This window comes from Sapajus apella, unplaced genomic scaffold (assembly GCF_009761245.1).
Source record: "Sapajus apella isolate SASKATOON/1434 unplaced genomic scaffold, GSC_monkey_1.0 scaffold24, whole genome shotgun sequence".
Lineage (NCBI taxonomy): Eukaryota > Metazoa > Chordata > Mammalia > Primates > Cebidae > Sapajus > Sapajus apella.
In genome coordinates, this window is record NW_022436964.1 from 3,604,744 (window position 1) to 3,618,252 (window position 13,509).

Here is a 13,509-nt window from a genome sequence, read left to right on the forward strand (position 1 = left end):
AATTATTTGTGAGATCATCTTAAAACATGTTAGAAGATGCCTTGGCCAAGTGTCCTGGAAAACAGTAGGAGAGTAAGTGATACGTGTGTGACGGTGGCGACGGCTGCCCCAGGGAAGCGGAAGAAAAAAAAGGGAAAGGCCTGTTGTTCTGTCATCATCATGGATAGGACTATTCCAACCTTCCTTTGTGCCTATGGGGGGGGGGGTGGTTCAGATTTTGAATACAATTAGAAAAATACTAGTTTGCAATCTTGCGTTTAAATTACATACCGAATTATTCTGTTTTTAAAATAAAGCCAACCCTCGCCCCACATTTTTATTCTAAATAGAAAACATAAAATCCTTTATTCCTAGAGGCCATTTTGGGATTTTGCTGTAGTATAGTCTCATGCCCTGATTATGGTCATGTGTACATGAAGTATATTTGCTGAAACTCGTTGCCTGATTTAAAATGCAAAACTTTAGAAATGCAAACATGCAAACATGATTGCAAATATGCAAAGTACAAGGTCTTAGACGAATGGCCCTAATCAAGGCAAAATCCTTTAAAATAAATACATAAAACCGAGTTTAGAATAGGCTAAGAAGCAGTAACACATGCAAAGTGGCTAATTGCTCTTGGTTCATCATGAATATTAATCTTATTTAACCTGTAAAAGGTAACTGCAGGGAAGATATCAAAAGGCCCGCTCTCTGTCCCATCATTTTTTCCACCCAGCCCTTTTGCAATTTTCACTTCTCAATTCCAGGCTCTGTGCCTATTCTCAGACATTCAATAACACCAAGTATAAGCCACTGCATGTTAGGCATGAATTAATTAACAGTAATATCCAGGTTGCTGAATATTAACGTACTGCCAGCAGGTAGGGTCAGGCAAGATGGATGATGGAGAGAAGGTATGTTCTGTGGTCTTACATCAGACACCACTGAGTTGAGTAAAAGGACAGTGCTGCATTTCATCCTGCCTATGCGGCTGTCACAGCCCTTGCAGAGACAGCCACCCACGCAGAAAGAGACAGGACTCCTTGAGAGGGTGCTGACTGACTCATCCAGGTCAGGAGGCCACAGTGAGCATGGCCTGTCCAGTGAGCTAGCAGAGGCAAGTCTCCAAAATGAGAGTCCTCTGGTAAAGAGTGGGCATCTCAGCTTAGACCAAATCAGGCAAGAACAAAACAACAGTGAGCATGCAAAAGAGAATCCAATCCAAGTAAGCCTAGAAAACCCCCTTAGCTGCTTCCATCTGCCCTGGTCACTGCTTCCTTAGGGAGGAGAAACTAGAGGTGAATATAAGAACTTATTGAAGTCCTATGTACTATGGTACATATAAATATGAGTGTGGCCGGGCACGGTGGCTCATGCCTGTAATCCCAGCACTTTGGGAGGCCAAGACACATGGATCACAAGGTCAGGAGATCAAGACCATCCTGGCCAATATGGTGAAACCCCGTCTCTACTAAAATACAAAAAATTAGCCGGGTGTGGTGATGCACGCCTGTAGTCCCAGCTACTCAGGAGGCTGAGACAAAGGAATTGCTTGAATCCTGGATGTGAAGGTTGCAGTGAGCCGAGATCGCGCCACTGCACTCTAGCCTGGAGGTCGACAGAGCAAGACTTTGTGTCTCAAAAAAAAAAAAAAAAAATGAGTGTAACCACTATGCATTTAGTTTTCTTTAGAGTGTGGGTGCAGTCATTCTCAATATATTCTGTCCTCTTTGGAGTTTCAAGTTAAAAACAAACAAAAAAAAGAATCCTATAATTTTTGCCATGCAGATACATCTGATTAGGTTTTGATTTCTGACTTTTACCAAGACTCTGATTACCAAGGTGGCCAAAATCTGTAAGAAACGTTTCTAATTTCCATATGCAAGTATGTTATGTATGTTTAGTAAATGACTGCTGCTTGCCTTGATTAGAACCCATCCTTCCTTCCAGGAAAGAAGCCCCCTTCTTGGAACTGCTCTTTTCCACCCTCTAAACAAGTGGTTCAGGGGGTGGGTGGGGAGTGTGAACAAGTTCTTACATGACTCCGCCTCCATCAACTAGAGTTGACCGGACCCCGGCTGGGGCCCTTGACTGAAGCCAGCACTGTCAGAGCCTTCCCCAAGACGTTTCTATCTAGAATTAAGGAACAAAATCAGGCCCTCTTTGGTGTTTTAACCCACGGTATGTGAGACTCAGATGTACAATGAGAGAGAAAGGCTTGGACATCAGGAGGGATAGAGCTGCAGACAGAGAGAGAAGGAATCCAGGGAGCACTTGGACTTTTGGTTCCAGTTTTCTTTCATTTTATTGTTAAATTTCTGGCTGGTTCCTTGTCTTTCTCATAGATTGACCTCTTAACCCCTCCTTTGGTTACTTAAAATATCTCAGTATTCTCCCAATAAATTCCTCCCTTAAACAAATTCAATTTGGGTTTCGGTCACCAGCAACCCAGGGGATCCTGAATAATAAAACAATATGAGGTTATTGTCTCAATCCTCAAAGGATAAACATGAAAATGTACAACAGCTAAAAGACTAGGTGGAATAAAATTCCAGCTACAATTTTATTTTAGCTAACGTGGATAGGTGGCTCACCACAAGTTTAGCCTCAAGGGTTAGGCTGATATCAAAGCAAAAAAAAAAAAAAAAAAAAAAAAAAACCTTGATTTCCACATTGTTGGATTTTCACACTAATGAAAGGGCAATCCCTGTAGGACATAGTGGGCAACAGTAAGGATTTTCAAAGAGGGCTTCTTTCTTTCACTCTTTTTATTATTATTATATTTTTAAAAATCTTCTGATCCTGAACCCTTTGCGCCACAGGCAGTGCAGCTGGGGAAGCCACGGGCGATCTCCCCCTCCCTCTGCCAGCACGGCCCGAAGCAACTTGCCTCCTGGTCATTGCCCCTAACTAAACAGGGCCCAAGGCTGGGAGAAATCAAAGGAGTTATTTTTACAAAGGAGGGGTTTTTTTGCATGCTGTGCAGGTCCATTAGGAACTGTCTGGCTGGAAGCTGAACCGTCTGAAGCAACTGCAGCAGGAAGAGATGGCAATCAAGACCCTTCTGCCTAACTCCTCCCTCTGCCTTCCCTGCACTCCTGCCACCCTCACCAAACCCACATCCAAATGGCAGCAGAGACATCAGCACCTGTCCGGTTTCGAAGAGCCTTTGAATTTCCCCTAGGGGTGCACAGCTGGGAAGCAAAAAGTGTTTGCTTGTTTGGTTGGTTTTGCTTTCTTGAAGGAAGCCTTAAGATAACACGACACTGCCCTCAACGTCTCCCACCATGTCGGTGATTGGGAGATGAAAGGGAAAGACAGCACCACCCAGGGTGGAAAAGACAAATTAAGACTTGATCGAATGAGCCATCCCCTGCTGAGGACCCCCAACTTGGACAGCCCTCCTAACAACACAGAGACAATCCCACAATGGACAGGTCGGCTCTGCTGCTGCCTGTGCAGCAAACTTATTATTTTAAAGAAGGTCTGAAATCTTCACCTCCCACACACATCTCCCATGCAATTGTCCTCCCCTCCCTGCTTCATCATGGAGGAAAAGTGGAAAAGGATTGCAATTCAGTGACTCCTCCCCCTTCCTCCTTTATGTGGGCATTAGCTTCAGTCTGAAGACTGGCCTGATGTTAGCTAAATGAAACCTAGAGGGTTAGATTTTCAGCTGTTGTGAGTGTGTGTTCCTTCACAAAGACATATTAAGAACCACAGAAAGAAATGCCCATGGCTGGGCATGGTGGCTCATGTCTGTAATCCCAGCATTTTGGGAGGCTGAGGTGGGCAGATCGCCTGAGGTCGGGAGTTTGAGACCTGCCTGACCAACATGGAGAAACTCTATCTCTATTAAGAATACAAAATTAGCCAGGCGTGGTGGCGCATGCCTGTAATCCCAGCTACTCAGGAGGCTGAGGCAGGAGAATTGCTTGAACCCAGGAGGCGGAGGTGGCAGTAAGCCGAGATCACGTCATTGCATTGCATTCCTGTCTGGGCAAAAAGAGTGAAACTCTGTCTCAAAAAAAAAAAAAAAAGCCCTGAGATAAACCGAATTCATTTATGGGTTTGCTCCCCTGTACCGTGGCAGAAAATACCATGCCCATGCAAAGAGAGTAGCTTCACTGAAGGTTGCACAAGTTAGGCTAATTTTTCAGTGTGTCATTGAGTTAGCAGAGTGAGGATTATTTATCTTTTAATCAGTAAAAATACTTTTTGCTGAATATGAAAAGCAATGAAAGTGTTTTATGACCTGAATTGTATTCAGATCTGTTTATTATTTTTCATTGTTTTTAAGACCTTAATCAAAGACTTCACAGCACATGGACTGGGTCCAGTGGATTTGTTTTGCAAATGGGCTTTCACGTGTGTTAACTGAGACGTCTGGTAAAGAAAACCAGAGCTAGACAGTGGATAGAGCGCTAAGAACAGATTTCATTCAGGAACTATTGCAATCGCGAAAAAGAGACTTCAGTGTAGAACTGAGCTCAACTGCAAATAAGACAAGGCAGGTTAGGGACTGATATAGCCAAGGAGCTGGCCTAAAGGGTCGGGTGGATTGGTGGATGGAAAATTACTAAGAGGAGACATCAAGGGTAAGGGGAGATTCTTGGTGCAAGCAGGGCAGAGTGATCAGATATTTAAGGTAGGGGATGAGGAATTTGATCAGATATGGAAGAATCTGATATCAAAAGTGTGAGATTCTCTTTAAACTAACTTAACCGGATTCTTGCTGAAACTGAGCATTGCAGGCCAACAAAAATGTACACTGAAGCCCAAGGTTGAGCCATGTTGAGAAGAGGGCTTAGAGCAGCCTGATTAGAGCTGGATCAAGGAGAGGGTTTTTGTCATATTTACCACCCAGAATTTACAGGGCAGATATATACCGTTCCCCTGAAAGCAGTCCTCTGAGGAGGCCCCACGAACACTGGCATCGCATAAAGTATTTCTGGATCCTCCTTAAACACTGCCTACAGAAAGATCGAACCAGATCTGGGTTTGAATTCTTGCCTTACCACTCATTTACAATCTAATCCGATAATTAACTTCTCAGCTTGTTCTTTCATCCATGAAATGGGGTTACTAATACCTACCTTTCAGAGTTGTTGAGAGGGTTAGAGAAGATAGCTGATGTGAAACACATAAAGCCTAAATAAATAGCTATTCTAAAGATCCCTTCGGAGCTGGTGATGTTGTTTTAAATGTCCCTAGTGGTTACAGATTTGGTTTTCTGGATTTTTGAAGTGGCCTACATTTATTCAAAGCCCATCCCCACGGAAATGATGGTCCAACTGAGTAATACTGTTTTTGGTCAGAAACAAAGTTTACCTCTTACATCATGAGGCTGCTTTTGTCACATTACTTGGAAATTGGTTCTGAAGAAATGGCCAGAAAGAATTTCCGAAGTGGTTGCCATGGCCTTCCCTGGTGGTTGTTAGCATCCACTCCAAGTCTGCACAGCTGTATCCGCCACCATCCCCTACCCCACGTGTAGTCTCAGACCCAATGCCCATCTCAATCTATGCTGTCTGGTTTCCTGTCCATTCAGAAGCTTAATGTTTAGTCACCTTCCCAGACCTGATTTCTAGTAACACGTTTACAAGAGCTGGATCCCTCTATTACTATACAGACTGTATGCCCAAGAATCATTGATGTTAACTTTTTTTTTTTTTTTGAGAGTCTCATTCTGTTGTCCAGGTTGGAGTGCAGCGGCACAACCTCAGCTTACTGCATCCCCTACCCCCCGGATTCAAGCAATTCTCCTGCCTCAGCCTCCCAAGTAGCTTGTTCTACGGGTGTGCACTACCACACCCAGCTAATTTTTATATTTTCAGTAGAAACAGCGTTTTACCATGATGTCCAGGATGGTTTTAAACTACTGGCCTCAAGTGATCCACCTGCCTTGGCCTCCCAAAGTTTTGGAGGCATGGCTGGCCATATATGTTAACTTCTTTTTTTTTTTTTGAAACAAAGTCTTGCACTATCACTCATGCTGGAGTGCAGTGGCGCCATCTTGGCTCACTGCAACCTTCACCTACCAGGTTCAAGTGATTCTCCTGCCTCAGTCTCCTGAGTAGTTGGGACTACAGGCGTGCGCCACCATGCCCAGCTAATTTTTTGTATTTTTAATAAGACAGGGTTTCACTATGTTGGCCAGGCTGGTCTTGAACTCCTGACCTTGTGATCCGTCCTGCCTTGGCCCCCCAAAGTGCTGGGATTACAGGCATGAACCACCACGCCCAGACAGATGTTAACTTCTTAAAAAGCTATTTTTGGCCGGGCGCGGTGGCTCAAGCCTGTAATCCAGCACTTTGGGAGGCCGAGGCGGGTGGATCACGAGGTCAAGAGATCAAGACCATCGTGGTCAACATGGTGAAACCCCGTCTCTACTAAAAATACAAAAAATTAGCTGGGCATGGTGGTGCGTGCCTGTAATCCCAGCTACTCAGGAGGTTGAGGCAGGAGAATTGCCTGAACCCTGGAGGCGGAGGTTGCGGTGAGCCGAGATCGCGCCATTGCACTCCAGCCTGGGTAACATGAGTGAAACTCCGTCTCAAAAAAAAAAAAAAAAAAAAAAAAAAAGCTATTTTTACCTTCAGATTCCAATATTGTCCCAGTTCACTGACCTGGGATCTTCCAACTCCCAGCCCTGACACATGAGCACGCTGAGCTCTATCGCCCTAGCACTGCCTTGGCATGCCAATTCTCCTGCGATTGCCTTGCTGCACAGAAGAACCCCTGTATAGAAGTTTCATCAAATTCCTTTTTTGCAAGCAATAGAATCAAACTGACTGGTTTTAATAGAAAAGTAATTTATTGAAGGATATTGGGACCTAAAAGAAGATCAGGAAAGGCTAGACAACCAGGCTCAGTAAATGGGAAAGAAGAAGAAAAACTAGAATCGGCCACAGCCAGAGCCAAAATCATGCCCAAGCCCTTACTAGTGAGGACACCACTGCCACCAGCGCTGAGTGTTGGACCTCATGGCCACCACCTCAGCACTATACATCAGATGCAGCACGCCTCAGCTACTGCCACTACAGGCATCCCCCAAAGGGATTCTCTACTGTATTTCTTTGTATAAACAGCTTCTGCTGCAGTTTGGAAGGAGCCCATTGGATTGGTCTATCCCAGGTCACAGGGTAGCGCTCCCGCTTCAAGAGATCCTGGGAAAATATCTAGCATCTTCGGCTTCCACAAATGTGTCCAAAACAAGTATCCACGAAACCTCACAGACTATGTCTGCTATGACAAGGACGTTCATCTCAATGTAGTAAGCTTTAGCTCACTGGAATTTTGAAAGCTTGGAACACTTTTCTGGAAAGCTTTAAATTAAGCCTTTGCATTAAGAAATTTCATCGCTGGGCGTGGTGGCTCACATCTGTAATCGCAACACTTTGGGAGGCTGAGGCTAGTGGATCACCTGAGGTCAGGAATCTGACACCAGTCTGACTAACATGGTGAAACCCCATCTCTACTAAAAATACAAAAATCAGCTGGGCTTGGTGGCGAGCACCTGTAATCCCAGCTACTCAGGAGGCTGAGGCAGGAGAATCACTTAAACCTGGGAGGCGGAGGTCACAGTGAGCCAAGCTTACACCATTGCACTCCAGCCTGAACAACAAAAGCAAAACGCTGTCTCAAAAAAAAAAAAAAGAAAGAAAGAAAAAAAAGGTTGACCTTGGTATTTTGTGCCTGGTCATATATAGCTCCTTTTGAAATAAAAAACATATTGCCATTTTATAAATAAAAAAAAACAAAAAACAAAAAACTGACTCTCTTTGGTTTAGCAAATTGGGTAGTGAGGCATAAAATATCTCAGAAGGGATGATTTATTCATCATTTGGCTCTAGATATTTTCTAATTTCTTTTATGATTTAGTCTTTGTACCAGAAGATATTTAAAACTGGGTGGCTTAATCTGTGAATTTTCTAGTTATCTTTTTCCTAAAGGTATCTGTATTTCTTTTCACTCTCTCTCTCTTTTTTTTTTTTTTTTTTTTTCTCTCTCTGCTGCTCAGGCTGGAGTTCAGTGCAGTGGTGCAATCATAGCTCACTGCAGCCTCAACTTCCTGGGCTCAAGTGACCCTCTCGCCTTAAACCGCACTCCCCGCCGAGTAGCTGAGACTGCAGGTATGTACCACCACACCCAACTAATTTAGTTTTTACTTTGTTGCCTAGGCTGGTCTTGAATTCCTGGCCTCATGCGACACTCCCACCTTTGCCTCCCAATGCACTGGGAGCCACCATGCCCAGACCTATATTTCTATTAACAGTGATGTTTTAGCATAGTTCTGTGAAGCCCAGGGAACAGATCCTCTATGATTTCAGTGATGTGAAAGTTGTTGAGACTTGCTTTGTTGTCCAGCATACATCAACTTTATAAATGTTTCAAATACACTTGCAATGTTTTCTGTGGCTGTCGGTGGGAGTGTTCCTCTTGTCAACTGCGTCACATTTATCAACCTTGTTCAAGCCTTCTGTATTGCTGTCAATTTGCTTATTTTTTGCTTGTTGTGAGTGTTTGTTTCTTCTATCATTTACTGAGAGAGGGGTGTTAAAATCTCTCACTGAAAGTATGACTTCACTTCTTTCTTCAGTTTTTGCTATATATATTTTGAGGCTAAGTTTTCAGGTTGAATACAGATTTAGAATTCTTGTATCTTCTGGTGAACTTAACCTTTTTTTCATAATGAACTTTTCCTATTTATCTCTAGCTATGCTTTCTGCTTTAAACCACTAATTTAATATTAATATAGTTACACCATCTTTCCATCTTTCTTCTGTTTAATGCTTGCATCTTTTCTTTCTTTCTTTTTTTTTTTTTTTTTTTGAGTCTCACTCTGTCACCCAGGCTGGAGTACAGTGGCTCTATCTCAGCTCACTGGAACCTCCCCCTCCTAGGTTCAAGTGATTCTCCTGTCTCAGCCTGCTGAGTAGCTGGGATTACAAGCGCTTACCACCATACCTGGCTAATTTTGGTATTTTTAGTAGAGACTAGTTTCACCATGTTGGCCAGGCTGGTCTTGAACTCCTGACCTGAGATGATCCACCCACCTCAGCATCCCAAAGTGCTGGGATTACAGGCATGAGCCACATCGCACCTGGCCCATCTTTTTTCCTATCCAATTACTCTAGATCATTTTGAATATTTTATATGTCTTTCTTTAATTTTTAAATATTTCCTTTACACATATTTTCACTGATTTTCAAAAATTAAATTATAGACATTGTGACTATTCAAACCAACATATCTTCAAAAATAATCCCCTAATATCATCTAACACCTAGCCCACACTCAGCTAACTCCAGTTGTTTATAACGTGACTTTTAGAACTGTGTGTGTTATTGCATTTAACTGCATGGCTCTTAGTCTTTTAACATCTAAAATAAGCTAACTTAGTTGATAAATTGTTATGTCAAGAGTGACATAGAAAATGAAACAGATATTTTTAAAATCACTCTTAAAAATATATAAGGAATATATTTAGTACATCCCGTTTATAAGAAAAATCAGAAAGATACAGAAGGTAGAAGAAAATAAATATTTTTATGGCTTTTACCAATTGTGAGCATGACTAGCTTCCTGGTACATTTATCTCTGTCTAGCTCTCTATCTGTCAATATTTTTACATGGCAAGACCAGTCTGTGTGTAATTCTGCATTTACTGTAGGCAGTTTAATATCTTGCTTTGTATCTTTAAAATTAATATTATTGTAATTTTTTTTAAGAGACAGGGTCTCACTTTGTTGCCCAGGCTAGGCTGGAGGGCTGTGGCATGAGCCCAGCTCAAACTCCTGGGCTCAAGTGATCCTCCTGCTTCAGTCTTCCAAGTAGTTGGAAGTACAGGTGCATACCACGGCACCCAGCTCATTAAAAACAAACAAACAAACAAACATTTTTGGCCGGGCACGGTGGCTCACGCCAATAATCCCAGCACTTTGGGAGGCAGAGTGGGGTGGATCACGAGGTCAAGAGATCGAGACCATCCTGGTCAACATGGTGAAACCCTGTCTTTACTAAAAATACAAAAAAAAAATTAGCTGGGCATGGTGGCACACACCTGTAGTCCCAGCTACTTGGGAGGCTGAGGCAGGAGAATTGCTTGAACCCAGGAGGCGGAGGTTGCAGTGAGCCGAGATTGTGCCATTGCATTCCAGCCTGGGTAACAAGAGCGAAACTCCGTTTCAAAAAAAAAAAAAATTTTAATACAGATGGGATTGCTTGCTTTGTTGCCTAGCCAGGTCTCAAACTCCTGGACTCAAGCTATCCTCTCACCTCAGCCTCCCAAGGCACTGGGATTACAGGAGTGAGCCACCACACCCACCAGTAATTATAATTTTTAATGGCTGCATAATGTACTGTTAAGTGACTGTACCATAATTTTGTAAACAATCATCTTCTGTTGAATATTTAGATTTTTTCAACTGTAATTATTAATAAAAATAAACACATTTTTGAAGAAATGTTAGTCTGCTTCACATTATAGCCTAATCATAGACTCTTAAAAGTTGAATTTCTTTTTTTTTTTTCTTTTTGAGATGTAGTTTCACTCTTGTCGCTGAAGCTGGAGTGCAATGGCACGATCTCGGAGCACTGCAACCTCCGCCTCCCAGGTTCAAGTGCCAAAGCACCCTAACCAAGTGATTTAAAACTAACATCACCAATGTTGAGACACATGGACATCACGTGCCCCCTGATATATACTGCACTAACAAGGAAAGGACATCACTACAGCAGGTCCCTACCCCTAATCCATGACCTACATAACCTAAGTTTAAACATGATGAAATCTCAGTGAAACTCAGAAGGAAGGACCCTCTACCAAAAAAAAAAAAAAAAAAAAAAAAAAGAAGAGTATTGATTTACAGAAAATATCAGACCAGTGACATTTTAAAATGTCAAATGAAGGCCGGGCACTGTGGCTCACACCTGTAATCCCAGCACTTTGGGAAGCCGAGGCAGGTGGATCCCCTGAGGCCAGGAGTTTGAGACCAGCCTGGCCAACATGGTGAAATCCTGTCTCTACTGAAAATATCAAAAATTAGCCAGGCGTGGTGACAGATGCCTGCAGTACCAGCTACTCGGGAAGCTGAGGCAGGAGAATGGCTTGAACCCGGGAGTCAGAGGTTGCAGTGAGCCGAGATAGTGCCACTGCACTCCAGCCTGGGCGACAGTTCAAAAAAAAAAAAAAATCAAGTTAAGGAAACTAAGAACAGCCGAGAAGTTTCTCCATATTAAAGGAAACAAAGGAGATGTGGCAACTCAGTACAAGGCGTGATCCTAGACTGGATCCTAACCTGGGGAAAAAAATAGTTTATAATTAATTATTGGGACATCACTGGAACAATTGAGAAAATGTGAATTTACATTTGAACTATGGCTTACATAGATACAAAGCAAGACAGCAAGTTGGGCAAGACATAAACAAAGAATGAATGTAAAGGGCATATGGGAGTTCCTTGCACAATTCTTGAAACTTTTCTTGAGAAGAAAGGAAATAATTGTTCCTGAAAGATCATACCAGCATGGGTAGAAATAAACCCTGTCTTGTTTCCTTTTTGGCTTTCTAATTTAAAGTCAATATTTTAATAATCTTTTTGAAGCTCCAGTTGGCTGCTCTCAGCCTGCAAATGGACCACTACCAATATGTAATTAAAGGAGAATAACAAATAGAATATAGATTACACAGGTGCTGACTTACAAATGCAAATGTTGTAGCAGAAGATGAAGCTCCCAGGAGGCTAGAGGTGTGCATCTTTGCTTATTGCCATCATAATTCATTAATGGTCAAGGTAACGCTGAGATCAATATTCCTGCAGTCATGGGAATGAGAAAAAATGATCCCCAGCAAAACAAGGTGCAAAGACAGTCTCAAAATGTTTCTCCCTACATAATTAAGAAACCAGTCATTGTCATGAATTTTAAAACTTCACAGATTTTCTTAGCTATTGTATGTTCAAGAGGTGGCATACATTAAAGGATCTTGAAAAGAATTATTGTTCACTTGCAGTGGTTCGCAAGCAGATCCCTGGGCCCCAGTGAAGGTAATCAGATTCAGTGGGGTTGTGTTTGAAATCATGGAATCTGCATTTTTAGCAAGTGTTGCATGGACCACACTTCGAGAAATATTAAAAAAGACAACTGCTATGGCACAAATGACAGCATAGAGTAAATAATACAATTACATTATAGTCATAAGTGCATTTATAATTAATTAAATGGTATAAATGAAACTGTATAGAGAAGCTTATGATTTCCACTGCCAGTCCCATTTCCTGTGAAGACTTTTTTAAATGTTTTATTTCATTTCTAATTTACATATAATTATACATATTTATGGGGTACAGAGTGACATTTCAATACATGTCTACATTGTGTGATGATCAAATCAGAGCAATTAGCATATCCATCAGCCCAAACATTTATCATTTCTTTGTGGTGAGAACATTCAAAATTCTTTCATCTAGTTACTTTGAAAAACACAATGCAATATTGTTAACGATGGTCATCCTACTGTGCAACAGAACACCAGAACTTGTTCCTCCTGTCTGCAATTTTGTACCTATTGATCAGTCTCTCCTCATGCCCCCCCACCCCCTCACCCCTCCTCATCCTCTGGTAACCACTATTCTACTCTGTATTTCTATGACATCAGCTTTCTGAAATTCTGCAAATCAGTGAAATCATGTGATATTTGTCTTTCTGTACCTGGCTTATTTCAGTTAATCCAAAGACCTCCAGGTTCATCCATGTTTCCACAAATGACAGGATCTCATTCTTTTTTATGGGGGAATAGCATTCCATTGAGTATATACACTGCATTTTCTTGATCCATTCACCTGTTATTGGACACTTAGACTGATTCTGTATCTTGGTTAATGTGAATAGTGTTGCAATAAACATGGGAGTGCAGCTATATCTCTTTAACATACTGATTTTAGTTAGTGTTTATTTTAATTTTTCTGTAAGTTATTGGGGTACAGGTAGTATTTGGTTACATAAGTTCTTTAGTGGTGATTTGTGAGATTTTGGTGCACCTATCACCCAAGCAATATACCCTACACCCTATTTGTATCTTTTATCTCTCATCTCTCTTCCACCCTTCCCCCCAAGTTCCCAGAGTCCATTGTGTCATTCTTATGCCTTTGTGTCCTCATAGCTTAGCTCCCACATATCAGTGAGAACATATGATGTTTGGTTTTTCCATTCCTGAGTTACTCCACTTAGAATAATTGTCTCCAATCTTATCTAGGTCGCTGCAAATGCCATTAATTTATTCCTTTTTATGGCTGAGTAGTATTCCATTGTATAAATATACCACAGTTTATTTATCCACTTGATTGATGGGCATTTGGGTTGGTTCCACTAGTTTGCGATTGCAAATTGTGCTGCTATAAACATGCGTACATGCAAACATCTTTTTCGTGTAATGACTTATTTTCTTCTGGGTAGATACCCAGTAATGGGATTGCTGGATCAAATAATAGTTCTACTTTTATTTCTTTTTTTTTTTTTTTTTTT

The 13,509-nt window shown here is 41.8% G+C and overlaps 1 long non-coding RNA gene across 1 annotated transcript in view; it reads right to left on the bottom strand.

The window, feature by feature from the left end:
- Positions 1-12,351: 12,351 nt before the first annotated feature.
- Positions 12,352-13,509, bottom strand: part of LOC116559765 — a 3,542-nt gene continuing 2,384 nt past the window's right edge. Inside the window, exon 2 of the long non-coding RNA XR_004272609.1 lies at positions 12,352-12,909. This is a non-coding gene — a long non-coding RNA (uncharacterized LOC116559765). The remainder of the gene's footprint in view (positions 12,910-13,509) is intronic.